The sequence below is a fragment of the Lutjanus erythropterus genome, chromosome 1 (assembly GCF_056507025.1).
Source record: "Lutjanus erythropterus isolate fLutEry1 chromosome 1, fLutEry1.hap2, whole genome shotgun sequence".
In the NCBI taxonomy this organism is placed as follows: Eukaryota; Metazoa; Chordata; class Actinopteri; order Lutjaniformes; family Lutjanidae; genus Lutjanus; species Lutjanus erythropterus.
Genome location: NC_139317.1, coordinates 10,583,291 through 10,599,529, shown reverse-complemented (window position 1 = coordinate 10,599,529; position 16,239 = coordinate 10,583,291).

Below are 16,239 nucleotides of genomic sequence, written 5' to 3'. Positions count from 1 at the left end.
TTAAGCCTGTTATCCTGAAAACAAAAGCCCACTGATCTGAAAGTACAAACTCTGGAGTTGGAGTTCAGTAGAACTGACGATGATTCGAATCATCAGTCAGAAACCCTGTAGTCTTCCAGTCCAGCACTCCTTTTTTTCCCTTTGTCAGTCAGTGTGTGTTACGCTGACAGGATAAAAAAGATAGAAGCTTACAAAAATGCAGAACCTTTCCAAGAGGAATTAAAGGGAATCATAAATATATTTTTACATCAGCTGGTGCACTTATTAAAGATATCCTCGGGACCATATGTGCTGTCGGCTGACTGATGAGAGAGGGTGAAAGGAGTTGGTAAACAAGTTTCAGCCCTTGTTTTTTTATGCACCATTGTCCACAGAGCAATGCAACAGCATGACGGGCTTTAAACTTTACAAACCGAGTCTCTAAATCACCACAAACCACTTTCAGCAGTAGTGAAATCGATGTACCGTTAAATAAATGTAAACAAAGTAAACATGAGATTTTACTGGTATAGCTGCTAAATCAAAAACTCATATTGTGCTCTAAATGCTGTGTCAGCAGACGGATGCACGGTCACTGAAGTGAGTGGAGGAAGGAGTTTAAAAATAAGAATTAAATTAATTCAGTTATTATTGGTTTGATCAAATGGTAGGTGGTAAAGGAAAATAAATTAAATGGTTTTTTGCTATTTTTTTTACCAACTAACTGTAGCTGAAAGTAACAGTTTTCTTTAAATATTAAACATTATTAAATAATGTATTTAGGTAGATTTTTTACTACTCTAACCTTTTATTACATTTTGTTTTGTCCTCCAGCCAACAGTCTTACACCACTGAAATACTGAATTTAAAGAATATAAAATTAGATAAACACCAGAGGCACTGAATATATTTTATATAAATATTAAAATGATAAATGATCCATAAATAATAATACTTAGAAATAATTATTATAAATATTTAAATATTTTTTAACTTATGTTTCCTGGCCTTAGACCAGAGATTTTCACCATGGGGGCCTCCAGGGATACAGTTTATAACATATCAAAATCTAATTTGCTGTCCTCGTCTTTCTAATTGCCTGCCAGTTAAAACATCTTTCATCACATCATCATTGACAGTTAATCAGTCAGTTAATACAGCTGTGGTGCTCCTGAACTTTAGAGCTGCTGTGTCACAAAAACGCACATGTTCTCTAGAAGGAAAAGACCTGACATCATGGATGTGAACAAAAATAAGAGTAAATTTGTTCATATACCAGTTTTTGCGTGAGGCCAGTTGTGACAAATCCACCACAAATCAAGGGTCTGAAACTCAAATTGGCTTGGGGTCACCGATGGTATTGTCCACTTCACCGTTTAAGTACAGCAGGGAAGTGCAATATTTCTGAAAATTTACTTTTTTGTTTCCATTTCTAACATTTTCATCATACTTAACAAAAAAACAAAGAGCAGTTTCTATACTTTCATACATTAGTTAGCCGTGCATTGGACACAAACTTGGCAACTATTTTGTCACTTTGAATCGGTCATTAATATCCCTGATGAAAATGGTGAGCTGAGTATTGTCAGTCTTTTCTGTCTGTCTTTTTGTTTTGTTACTGTGTTTCCCGATGGAGAAATATTGTTGGTTCTTTTCCGGACGTACATCAGTATTAATGAGTTGCAACTTCCAATCCTTCAGAATACATTTTTTGATAGAATTGTGTTTTTATTTCCATTGTATTCAGTTGAAGAGTAGTTTAAATTGGTATTAAACAGCTAGAAAGTATAATTGAGCAGGACAGATTATATTATTTGTGAGACCCCTGCCATGGACGCTGTGCTGACTGTTGAAAAATAACAGCTTTCCCAGCCGTCCGCATGTTGATTTTACCATCCTGTGCAACATAATGAAAATTGCTCAGTGCTCTGACTCGATGTTGAAGATATAAAGTAACCATGAGGGACAGTGGTTAAGTGTTTGTTTTACCACTTTAAACAGCTAAGATAAACACCAGCGTTCATTAGCGCACAGCCATTACTTCCAGCTATGTCATTCACGAGATCCGGAGTCAAATCTCTCAGGTTACTCTGCTACTGTCAAATGTCATGTTTTACAACCGCTGGCTTTTATTACGGGCCCTGTGGCTTCTATACAATGGGCCTCACTGTGGAATGCACCATAACACCCCCCCCCCCCGCTCCGTGTATGCGTGCGCTCGCTCACATACGGCAGAACGTAGTGACACGATGTGTAATGGAGACAGTTATATCAGAAGCAATGCTCTCCGGCAGCGCAGACATGCCACTATGAGTGTATGTTGTTATTGGAAAAAGCAGAGAGCCGAGCGGGGTCACGGCTGCTGCGTAGCACCTCATCAGTCAGCCCAACAGCCCAGCGGAGGGATTGTTTAAATTTGGCTTTGTGCCTCGTCTTGAGTTACGTCCAGATGGTCGATGAGAAGTTGAGAGACGGGTTCATACGTGGTCAAGCGTTCGGCCAGTCGCTGTTTTCGATTTTGAAACCCCAAAATCTTTTCACATGACATCCTACAAGCTTTTTTGCTGAAAGGGATAGTTCAGATTATTTGAAGTGGGGTTGTATGAGACACTTATTGATTAGAGAGCAATTAACTGCTGATGTCACTATCAGCAACAAAATGTATTTTAGCCACTTAAAGCAATATCTTTTTTTTTTTTTTTAATTGGACCTTTTTAAAAGTGTACACTGTATTTAGAATATTTTCATTGCTTTACCTCGCTGTCAGAGAGCCTTTTCTAATGGGAAACCACCATCATGTAAGACTAATATTGCTGTTTCTCAACCAGACACCATTGGCAAAAATGCTAATTTTACATTGCAGAAAACGGGAGTTGCTGGTCTATCGCTGCCTCGATCTGTTAGTGTGTTTGTGTTACTGTGTGAAATTGGTAAATCTGGACTAACTTTTTAAAACACAGAGGTCACACAACGGTACTAATTAACCAAACAATTGAGGCAGCAGCAGATGAGCAACTCGCATGTTCTGAGAGGTAGAATTTCTGATTTTGTAAATGGTGTCTGGTTGGTTTGAGAGCAATTATTTGTTTATACAGCGATGGTTTTTAGTTGGAAAAGGCTTGAAGGGATAGTTTGGATTATTAGAAATGGCACTGTATGACACTCATGGATAGTCAGAGTATTACCTACAGTAGATGGCGACACGTCCCCTGTTTGGTAATGCAGCAGGAGTCCTGATTCAGGAAGCTAAGCACTGAACAGAGTCAGCAGCAAAACTGATTTTAGCCACCAAAAAAATCAATATCACTTTAAGTGTATACTACATTTAGAATATTTTCTCAGCTTTACCTTGGTGTCAGACTGTCTTTTCTGATGGGAAACCACCATTGAACCCAGCAGCGGGTCTACAGCTGCCTTGATCAGTTAGTTTGTTTGGTTTATTGTGTGACTTCAGTGAATCTGAATTAACCTTTTTGATTGCTTGTTTACAAATCTCTCAACGGCAGAGGACTGTCCTACATCGCAGATTCCCTGCTGTAGATCCTCTACTGACAGCTTTCTAGATACCCAAAACTCCACCAAACAGAAAACTGGAGATGCAGCTTTTTTTGAGTTATGCCTCCAAATTATGGATCATCTTACCCAAACATACCAGAGAGGCAGGCTCTGCTGACACGTTTAAACAGCGTTTCAAAACACATCTTTTTCACCTTGCCTTTCTATGACACTGTTCACTACAGTACTACTACCACTACTTTTACGCTGTTTGTGATTGGCTTTTGATGCTTTAAATGACATTTAATACCTTAAATGTCCAATTATGCCTTTAATGTGTTTTTTCCTCTTTTTTTTAAAAAAAACAATGTATCACATTGCCTGATTTTTAATTATGGTATTTCCTGCTTTTTTCTTTAAAAAATGGAAAGAACTTGGAGCTGCATTTTAAAACACAAGTCACATATATGTAACACAACAGGTCACACAACAGATTGAGGCAGCAGTAGACCAGCAACTGCCATGTTATGCAATGTAAAATTACTGATTTTGCCAATGGAGTTTGGTTGGTTTGATTCTAATAGTAAGGTAAAGAGGTGAAAATATTCTAAATATTGCATACGCTTGAACTGATATAGAGTTTTTTAGTTGGGCCTTTTTTAAGTGGCTTAAATATGTTTTTGCTGCTGACACTGTCCACAGTAGTAAATGTGCTGGTACTCCTCTCTGCTTCTGCAAACTGGGGGCGTGTCAGCTAGCATCTGCTGTAGGTAATAAACTGACTATGAATAACCTCACTTCAAATAATCCAAACTATCCCTTTAAGAGCAAGTAAAAGAAAAATAAAATCCCACTCCTGATACTCATAAATTCACTGTATGTTTTTGAGTTCACTGCACAAGGTCAGAGAAATGTGCTCTGGCTTATTTCATCCAAACTGTGGTGTGTTTTGAGCCAGATGGCCTTCTGCGCCACATGGGAAGTGGTTTCACCTGCAAGGCAATCAGACACTGGGTCCATGGGTACACAGACACTGAAAAACAAGCTGACATGTTTCTGGTCATGTGTTATATCACCAAACATCCACTGAATGTTTCCATATGCTTTCTGTTTAGAGTCCCTCTGTTTTTTTCTCTATTTGTTGCTCATGAATGATGCGCTCATCTGTTGAGTTTAACCAAACATGCTGTTTTCATTCAGAGATGAGGGATTTTGTGATATTTGTGTCACATCCTAAAGCATATTGAGCTAAGTGGATGGAATAAAGTCAAGTGTGTAACGTCTGCATTGTATAAATTTAGTGCATATGTATTATTTACCCCTCACAGGGTCGAGAACCTCCTGCTCCTGGGCGTACAGTTTCCTGTTTTATTCACTGTGAGATACCGTTGCCTTATGTTAGGCTGAGAGTTTTTCGAGATATCAGCCGTAGAGATGACTGCCTTTTCTTGAATATAATGAAGCTACATGGCACTGTGGTGCTCAAAGCACCAAAAAACATGGTTTATGTGGTAGAAATAAAGTAGTTGTTATATGAAAACTCAGTAATTTAACAGATGGAACAATGGACTACTAGAACAGCTTGTTTGAATCAGAGAATTTATTGGTGCCAGCCATTCATGGTCTACGACTGCTGAGGATTTAGTCTTCATATTCATTCAGGAATAATTCGATAAGCCCCGCCTCCAAACAGCAACTGTCCAATCATAGCTTAGCAACCGTAACTAGAGCTGTCAAGCATGCAGAAAGCTCTGAGGAAAGCGATACTCAGCGTTTCATGAGTCTTTTTTTGTAGTCTCTCAAAAAATTTGAAACACAAGAGCACACGTGGTGAATGAATAAAACTCTGTCTTCATCTGCTCTGACATAAGCTGCAAGCATTTACAGAAAGTCCCATTATATTCAAGAGAAAGCAGACATCTCTACTGCCAGTACCTCCAAACTCTGCAACTCGCAACAAAGAAATGTATTTAGTGCTGACTTTGGCGTGAACTGTCCCTTTAAGTTAGAATAAAAGAGTGCAAGATCACCTGACCAAGACAAGTGTATCGAGACTGAGACATCATCTTAAGTTCTGTGCAGCATTTACATCAGGGTTAACATGAGCTAACACTGATGCATCATATCTTTAAAAACATTAGCTACATAGCTTCATGTGGGCTGTCTTGTCATAGTTTACTGCAGCAAAAACATAACGTTAGCTAGCTAGCTTTGCTCGCATGACTTACAGTTAGCGTACCTTTCCTTATGCTTCCTTTATAGTGCCAATAAAAATTTGATGTGGTCCCAGCCGTCTCAGTGAGCTTTGCATTGCACAGTGTAGACACTGCTGTGTGTTTTCTTTTAAACGCTGTTTGCACATGGACTCTTTGTGGTTTTGGTACGCAACTTTTATTACAGAAGATTTGGCTGACATCTCCTCCCAGACAGCCACTGCTTCGTCTCCCACGTTCACTTTCTTGGAGTGAGTGGGAGGCGTGACATCTGGTAATAGTAACAAAAATTTCAAATTAGAAAGGAGTCCAGTTTTTGTTTGTATTTGAAGCTGGGAGTTTTACGTCCAGTCACGGTAATAATGCCAACAAATAAATCAGACAGTAATATCCCTGCGGTTGTGGCCTTGAAATAAAATCCTGAGTCCTTTTTAGTTTGAGACCAAGTAAAAATGTGGTTGATTCTAAGACGAGACTGTCTTAAAGTGGTCCTGAGACCAATCGTAAACCAAGACCTCAGGATCTCAGGTTCAACATTAATAAAAAGTATTTTGAATCTTTCAGAATGGCTGTTCTGAATAATTAAGATGCATGTTAACACAAATTATTATAATTATTATTATTATTAGCATTGGAGTAAATTACTTGTAATTTACTTGTACAAAGTAGGCGTATAATCACCAAACTCTGCAGCTCTATGAAGATTTTTAAGCCTTTTTTTTTAAACCTTTTTTTCATTTATGATCCACAAGCAGCAAACAAACTCTGATGAACCACTGTGCACTGCCTGTGCGGCACTAAACAATCAATAATATGTGGAAACGTGGAATGTGTATTTTTCAGGTTGTTGTGGAGCTTTTCTACCTTAGTGGTTTCTACCGGTGTCTTTTCCATGGACTAATTAATTACTTGCATCATTTTAAACTGCTGACATGGTCCAGGAAATGAAAACCTGAATTGTGTATTTATAGTTGTTTTTTTATGATTAGCATGCAAGTCTTTCTATAATTTGATGCAATCACCCATTTATTTTGGTATTTTCTTTTAGTTTTTTGCAGGGGTGTTCTTTTCCTTCTTTTGCTTTTTCATGGTCTGTTGAATTAATAAAGGGTGAGAGGGCGGATTACCTGCAGCTGCTTAATTAGAAGGTTCGTCTCCCCCTGGCAGTGATTGGTCAGTACCTGCATGGGAGGGCAGACTGACCTACACAGAAGGAAAGACTGAGCTGTCGGCCCATGAGACACAGTGCAGAGCTTAGCGCAGAGATATGGGGTCACAGGGAGCCTCCAGGATGCAGCAGGTGGAAGGTGAGTCTGGGGAACCAGAAGGTGATGATGATGATGATGGTGTGTGGTGTTGATATGAGGGAGGTAGGAGTGTGACCTGGAGAAGACAGACAGAATGAGGAGAAAGACAGAGGGGAAAAAAAGGATTCAAAGACCACTTTAAGTAGAACAACAGGGAACTGAGTACAGTAGACAGCGGAGAAAAGAATTTGAGAAGAAAATCACATCAGAACGGCAGTCTTGAGACGAAAAAAACCCCAACTGAATGCAAGGGAAACGGTCTAAAAATTGGAAAGAGACAGATGGAAACATAGCTGATGTCTGAAAAGAAATGGAGCCAGACGAGGAGAGAAGTGCACCAGACCTGGAGACGACTGTGTTCAGAATCAGAATCAGAGTCGGGGTTTGTTGCCAAGCAGGTTTTCACATGCAAGGAATTTGTGGTGAAATATTGATGCATAACAATAAACATAGTAAGAGACAACTACAAATAAAGATAAAGGCAAACACTGCAAGTCAAGAAGAATAGACAATAGAAAATTGACAGTAACACGATAAAAGTATAATGAAAACAGAAGAAAATATGCACCATATGACTGTTATTGACGTGTAATTTGTGCAGGGAGGTGCAAAATGTCAAGGGACTGTGTTCAGGTTGGCTGTGATACTAATACTGATTTATGTCATGTGGGAGTTACTGTCACTTGCAAATACCATGCATCCACGTCATTTATGACCAGGAAACTATGACAAGGATTTTTCTGAAAGCAAATAACTATTAATGCCACACATGATTACGTTAACACAAATTTAACAGGTAATGCTTAATCCTCACATAAAATCATACAATCAGCTGGAGACGTCAGATGATGTGGAAATGTGAAAGACGTAACTTCCGCCATATTGTGGAATAAATGAAACTGAAGTTTGGCCTGTGATGGCCTCCTTCTTCTGCCCTCAAACTAATACACTATACTGTAAAGTAGTAGCATCGTTTACTGGAGCTGTGTCCTCCTCTAATCTCATCATACACCTACCTCAGCACTTTGTTTTAGGGAAAAGGAATGGGGAGTGGCGATGCTTTGGCTTGTTTATATTTCTTTAAACCATTGACATTCATCTTGGGCAACACTCAGCCCAGGAGTGTTGGTATGAACTTTGCACGTGGGGAAACAAGCCGTGGCATTAAAATAGCTAAATCCCTGCAAAAGCAAAGGTAACACTTGCTTGGTTACGTTCCTACATTAGGGTATAGCTCGCCATTTTCAAAGTGTAAGTTGCTAGTGCAGAAGTGTTCTTTGTTGTTTCGCATAGCGACAGGGACGGTAACATGCAGATAGCATAAGGAAAAAGGAGACTGCAGATTTATACCTACAGACTACATCCTGTTAGTCAGACTAAGTAGTTCTCAGCACCGTCATTTAAGTATCGTGTTCACAGTTAAGAAGTGCATAATACAAAAATGAAATGCACAAAATTAAAGGTACAGTGTGTAAGATTTAGGGAGATTTATTGGCAGAAATTGTTCAGAATATTCAGAAGTATGTTTCCATTAGTGTCTAATCACCTGAAATTAAGGATTGTTGTGTTTTTGTTACCTTAGAATGAGCTGTTTATATCTACAGAGGGAGCGGGGTCCTTTTTCATGGAGGCCAGCATGTTTCACTGCCATGTTGCTACAGTGGCCCTGAAGGGTCAAAGCAAACACTAACTATAGATATGGCCTTTCGTGTTTTGGGCGAGTTTTGTATCCACTGTAGGTTCTGCTAAACATTTGTTAGAGGAGGGTCAGGCGAGGTGTTTGCAATCTGCAAGCTCACCACTAGATGCCACTAAATCCTGCACACTCCATCCTTTAATGCCTCACATGATTGCCGTATAATTAAACACTACTTTAATGGATAAACTTCACATGTTGATTTGTTAGATGACATTGCCAGTCATAAACTTTGGAATCTTTGCCATCACTACCTCCCATCCTATTGGAATAAAAGAAAGTGCAGTTTTTAGAAAGTTGAGTGCTGTCAGTCTGTGATGAACTGTGTTGGGTATTTGCATATTAGGCTTTTCTTGCCCTTTAACCATTAGACTTTGTAATAAAATAGTATAGTATACTGTGTCCTGTATTTCCATAAAACATAGCAGGTTTAAGCAGGTTTCTAAGGCATAATCTGCAACATTTTCCTGTAAAAATAATGTATAGACTCATAATCCCTTATGATCCAGTGTGTGTGGTGGTGGTGGTGACTGTATCTGCAGAGACCCTGCCTCCTGTCTGTATTTTTGGCTTTACTCAGGATGTCTCTGGGCTTCAGCCTGCTTGGCAGTGGTGCGTATAGCCCCGAGCTAATACAGCACGCAGGTTTTGAGGTTGGGACTCTGTAAAAATGTAGTGATCGATGGTTGCATCAAATTCTCCGTCTCTGTCCTCTGCTGAGAGCTGCCAAAAGATTTTTACACACCCAGAGACTCGCAGGCAGATCAGACTGAGGATCCTTTTGGCTGTTCAGACAAGACCTGGTGTTGTGCGGAAGTGTGGGCATGTATTTGTGCTGTAGAACGTCACTAACGTTTTATTTCTCTGATTCACTGCTGTGTTCTCGCTGATGGCGCTCGCTCTCCGAATGCACTCTCTAGTCCTTTTTGCACAGAGATCCCACAATATCACTGCAACAAGGGCTCACCTTTAAGCTGGCTTTGTGTATTTTACATCGAACCAAGCTGCCCCAGTGTGTTTGTTTACACAGCATGGCAGCATCACAGACTTCTTGACATTTGAGTGTGCTGTTGATAGATGCTATTTGTCTGACAATCAAGGTATCAAGGTCATTTATTAACACTACACAACACAGGCTTGTACAATGAAATGAGTTATACAAGGGTAGGCTGAAAAGTTCATAGGTTGACCCAGAAGGAGTTATGCCGCAGCAGTGAAACTTGGCATGCATTAAGTTCAACCTTTCCTGATACTAACTGCATCGTTTCCTTCCAGATAAACCCACACTGAAGAAGTAATTCAGGACTTTGAAAAGCAATACTAGAGACATTTCTTGAATATGGATAAAATTGGCACCATGGTGTTATCATATATCTGCAGAAAAAGGGTTTAGCCTCCAAGGACATTCATGCTGACATGGTTGCTACATTAGGGGATGATGCTCCAGCTTTATCAACTGTGCAAAAATGGGCAGCTGAATTCAAGTGAGGTAGGCAGAGCCTTGAAGATGACCCGAGGTCTGGACATCCTGCCACAGCCACTGCCCAAGAAAACATCGACCGCGTTCACCACATGGTGATGGATGACAAATGTTTAACTTTTAACCAGATAGCTAATGCTGTAGGCATCGCCCATGATCGAGTAGTGAACATTCTGCACAACGAACTTGGCATGTCAAAGGTTTCTGCTCGGTGGGAGCCATGGCTTTTGATGCCTGATCAAAAGCACACCAGGCTGGTCATGTAGCAGGCAATCTTGGCACTTTTTGAAGCAGATCCAGCTAGTTTTCTGGAACTTTTCCTCGTCCAAGATGAATATTGGGTCCACCACTTCAAGCCAGAGACCAAATGGCAGTCCATGCAGCGGAAACACCCATCTTCTCCCCCTCCAAAGAAGGCCAAGGTGGTGTTATCGGCTGGGAAGGTGATGGCCTCCGTCTTCTGGGATGCAAAGGGCATTGTGTTCATTGACTACCTTCAGAAAGGCCAAACTGTCAATGGAGAATATTATGCTAACTTGCTGAGACAGCTGCAAAAGGCAGTCAAGTCAAAACGGCCTGGAAAACTGATGAAGGGGGTCTTGTTTCACCAGGACAATGCTCCTGCATATAAGTCTGTGGTTGCAAAGGCTGCTGGGCATGACTGTGGATTTGAACTGGTTGATCACCCTCCATATTCTCCTGATTTGGCACCATCTGACTATTTTCTGTTCCCCAACATGAAAAAACACTTGGCTGGGACCGATGATGAGGTCGCGTCTACTGCTAAGGACTTTTTTGATCATCGGGATGAGAGCTTCTATACCACAGGAATCCAAATGCTGAAACACAGATAGAAGAAATGTGTGGACCGCAGGGGAGACGTTGATGTTGAAAAATAAACAGCATTTACTCAAATTCAACCATTGAATCATGGTCAGCTTATGTCATGCCATGCACAAAGATAAAGGACATTAATGCAGCGTTAATAAAGTTAGTGGGTAAGAGAGGTTTAAGAGGTTAGGTAGTGTAGAAATGCAGGAAATTTGTTTCAAATTACAAACTTTTCTTTCCAATATTCTCCCCCCATTTTCAAACATAACCAGGCGCCCACACTCTGCATGATTGTATGATCACAAAACAGTCCTCCCAGGATTTCACAGGCTGTTGCAGCCTAAAAGGCCCGGTTTCACCGTAGCTTTTCTAAACAATTGTGATGCATTTTGTGATGTTTTTAGGGTTTGGGGGTTTTTTGCAGTGAAATGGGAAGCTGAGAAAGGTTTAGTATTTTTTCTACAATTCATTAAAAATTAAAGGCAACTTGCGGTGAAAATAAAACCATACTTTATTCTAAGTGTTCTAAGTAACCCAAAAGGCTCAAGCTTTTAAAAATTCTACCAAAATGTGCTATATTTATGGATGAAGTGCACCTGGGGGGTATTCCACAAAGAAACAAAATCTTTTTGAAAACTCAGTCAAAACAGCACAATATGATTAAAGTGCAGAGCATCGATAAATGTCAATAACAATAACAAAACAAACCTTGTGGTCTTTTCAGTACCTGTGGCAAGGACAAAAATACTGTAAAAGATAAAACATTGAGTTGGTTTATTGCAACATACGTGTATGACCTTTGCATGGGATTAGTGGCACACAGGGGAAGTTACAATGATTGGTCAAAACTGTGGAAAAGTTGCTGTGATTGGAAAAAAAATGCAAGGTTGTGCAGTATTTACAAGAATTAGTTAAAGGTAGGATTTGTCTAAGCTGTCTATAAATGCATCAGGATGTCAAATACCAATGTTTTGGGTTGGTGAGGCGTCTTGAGCACAGCAAAATAATGAGAACAAAAAGGAAATACAAGCAAAGGCCAGGGTCTCTGCAGCCACAGCCACCACCACACACTTCTAGAGGGTCCTAAGTGATTAATGAGAGTGACTATGTTTCTGTGAGTCTATACATTGTTTTCACAGGAAAATCTTGCAGATTAAACCTTTAAATTTGCGTGAATTGTTACGATTGCAACTTTGCAACTTCCTGGAGGGACTGTATAAAGTTGTCCTTTGTTGTGTGACTTCAGACAACTGGTTCTTCGTGAAGTCAGGGTCGATTTGACGATTTCACAAGCAGGCTCCGACTCTGAGTGGCGTTCAGTTGTACTGTCTCTAGTAGGAGTTTGGGAATTTCTTCTCAAATTTCCAGTTTGTTGGAATGCAGCATAAAACCTTGAAGCATTAAAACAAATTATGGATGGTGGCGAGACGGCTCGAGGATGATCTTAGAAAGCAGACAAACAAAAACCAAAGCGTTAAATCTTTGGAAATCACTTTGCATTCTGCTTGTTAGATTACACTGACAGTTGCACTCCAATTCTGTCTGCACGTATTGCATCATTTCCTGTCAGTGCAAAACATTAAAGAAAATGATTTTCCTGTTTAACAACTGCAAACCCTGTTTGCTATGACAATTTACATTATAGTACATCCTGTGTGCATGGAATTAGGACACAGCGTGCTCCACATGATGTGACTCAGAGGAGATAAAAGTGCCTAAAGTATATAGAAGAGGGTATAGAATCGGATCTTGTTACTAAGAGACATTTTTTTGTACGCAGAAATAAGGTTGACTTCTTCAGATACTGACTGTACAACCTCACTGTAATATTGTAATACCGTATCATTCATAAAGCCTGGCCCATAATCATTAACTCATCTGCAGACTACTATCATATGAAAGTGGCACGCTGGCTGCTGCACAGCCTCTATTCACACAATGACAAGATATTTAACTGGTCTCACAGAGTCCCATTCATCACCGTGGCTGTCTTTAGTGGAGAGGAGCACATTTCCCCTTCCACTTCTGTCTCTAAGATGAACAGCTCCACTGGCTCGGCTCTCATTTTATCTCTCTCTGAACTCTCTGCTGTTAGATGGCTCCACGACTTCAAGCTGTTGGGTTTTAGCTTGAAGTGCATGCATTGTTGCAGTGGGATTAATCCTGATGGCCAGTACGATACATCATACGTAGATTAAAGAAGCATCGCCGCGCTTCTATTTTTAAAAAGTAACCCCTTATAATCCACCAAAGTGAACAACATTCTTTGAAATATGCGCATGCAAATCAGCTTCCCTCCACCCATATCATCGTCATGCCACATATTTCATGCTGGTGGAGACAGCACACAAACATCCAAAAGGCGTTTTTTTTTTTTTGTTGTTGTTGTTGTTGTTCTTGAAGAGCATGCACATAAAAAGCTTTTTGTAGTAATCCATGTGTTAATTGCTTCTCCACAATGTAATCTGGCCACAGTGGAAGAAAACAGTCAGTGTAAACAGAGTAAATGCAGATAAATGTTGTCTTGTTTGACTGGAAACCGCTCCCTTACTTGAGGCTGAGTCGGAGTAAACAGTGTTCAAGGTTAAACTGTTGTCTCTGTGCAGCCTTCAATATAAAATCGGAGAATCTTAATAATTACCCTCCTGCTCTTAGTCCTTGCATTAGTCAGTCATCTGGCCTGCGTGCCTCCAGCTAATAATATCAAGATGCTCATAATCTAGGCATCCTTTCTGACTCTGAGATGTCTGCTGCAGTCTTGTTTCGTTCAGCGGAGACATTTAAGCAAGATTAGGTCTGTCTGTCTCTCATTCATAGATCTAGAGATCCAGACTTTAATCACCATCACATGAATTCTTGGTGCCCTTTGCTGTTTTTGATAAGATTTTACAAATTGTTGGCATTGCATTTGATGAGATATAAGATAGCTTTATTGTCATTTACAAGTACAGTGAAATATTGTTTGGAACAAGCCTATAGATGACTATACAAAATATACAGACATATATATAGACCCTAGACAATATAATATACAAAATATGATGTAAAATATAAAAATAGATAAGAATAAAATGCTACATGCATAGAGTAAGAATGACAAATATTGTACATGTGATAGCAGATATTACACTGATATATTGCATAGAGTATTGCGTGATATTACATTGCACTTTTGAGATGTAATCAGAAAATACAGTATGTTGCACTTGAGTGATCTCTATTCAGTCAAAGTTTTTGAGACACTCCCCTCTGGCAGGAGGCTGCAGTCCATCAGGACCAAAACCTCACACTACGAGAACAGTCCAGAGAAACACACTGACACTGACTTGACATTAACACGTGGTCTACGCCATCTGACAAAATGCATAACCTTAATGCCCATATTTTTATTTGCATTACTATCTAGCACATTTCAAATATTCTTTTACTGTATTAATGACATACTGTATATAAAGGGACGGGATTACAGCTCCCCAAAAGTGAAGCCAAAGCATCTCTGTCGCCCCCTGGTGGCTGGCTGCAGTACAAGTCAAAAATCCTGCCTCCCAGTGTTAACAGAAAGCACATGGAGCAAACTATAACGTCAAGGTACATAGCAACACTATCACGCTGATGTTTGTTTGAGGACGTTGTCACACCTACCTTGTTTGGTCCAGACTTTCAGGCATTTCAGTTTGATCTGGACCAAAACTACAGGTGTGCAAATCTCCCACAGACCACGATCCAGACCAAAAAGCCAGACTTTTGTCCAGCGAAAAGAGGTGGTCTTGGTCTGGATCAAACTGATCCATCGCTGGGTTTGTGTCTAGTGTGAAAACATTTCTGGATGGTTTGGACTTTCCGACCAGTTATAGAAAATGATGACAGGGTATTTTTATGCCTCTTTGTCAGCAACAACAGTGGCTGGAGGCATTATGTTTTTGGGTTGTCCATCCATCCATTCGTCCATCAGTCTGTCCCATTGTTGCAGACACAATATCTTAACAACATCTTAAGGAAATTTATTCAAATTTGGCACAAACGTCTGCTTCCACTCTTAGAAAAATTGATTCGATTTTTGTGCTCAAAGGTCACTCTGACATCACATCCGTCCCACTCTTGCGAATATGTATATGCGAATATATATCTCAGAAAATGCTATGGAGGAATTTCCTCAAATTTGGTCCAAACGTCCTGTTGGACCCCAGTTCAAAGGTCACTGTGACCTCACCAAACATGTTTTTGACCATAACTCAAGAATTCATACACTAATTATGACAAAATTTCACCCAGGATAAAAATGTTGAAATCATTTTACATCCAAAAGGTTCAGTCCTCTGTGCTCTTCTGTAATAACAGTCTCAACGTGAAGACCGCTTGTTACTGGAAATTATACATCAACATAAAGACAGTATCAGAATCAGATTTATTACCAAGTAGGTTTTCACATACAAGGATTTTGCTGTGATATATCGGTGCATAAGAACAAACAAAGTACTAAAAATATAAATAGAGATTAATATTTATAGATGGGCTTCAGTGCAACGGCACAACCAGTGCTGCCAACAGATTTTGTGACTTTTCGGACCCTTTTAATGACTTTACTTCTAAATAGGTCTTTCTCCTCCCCTCCCTCCCTTGGGCCATGCTGGCAGGAGGACAGTTGTCTAGAAGGGAACTCCAGACCCGCTAAGAATCTCATGAGAGTAATCAACTTAGCCTAAACCACGTTCTCCTGAGAGTTTCGTAAATCAAGGGTTCTAGATATGACCCAGGAGGACGCTGTAGGAGATGGAGTTCTTCCTACAGCCTGTAAACTTGTAAATAGTTTGTTTGAGCTTCCTCTCTCACTCTTTTCCTCTGGATCTCTGGTGTAGTGTGTTCCTATACAGACCACAGTAATCTTGTAATTTATCACCATCACTGAGAACTAATTTACTGATGTAATCGTCTTGATCTGATTTACTTCCTAATGTAAGTCTGTGCCACCCATTTCGTCACTGTCCCAGACCTACAAATCTCTCACTCATGTCTCATGTCTTTGTTTACGTTTCTTTCACGTGTGTCAGGCCGCAAAGTCACCTTCTCATGAAGAGTTAATGAGCTTATTGACATGAACAACATTTATTTGAATAGCAAACTTAGTGGGATGACGACGAGAGTCACCTACTGTTAGCTAACATTTCACAAAAGATATTATCATGATACAAACGACAAACAAACAGATCCAACTCTGAAATGGTATTTTATGAGTGTAAC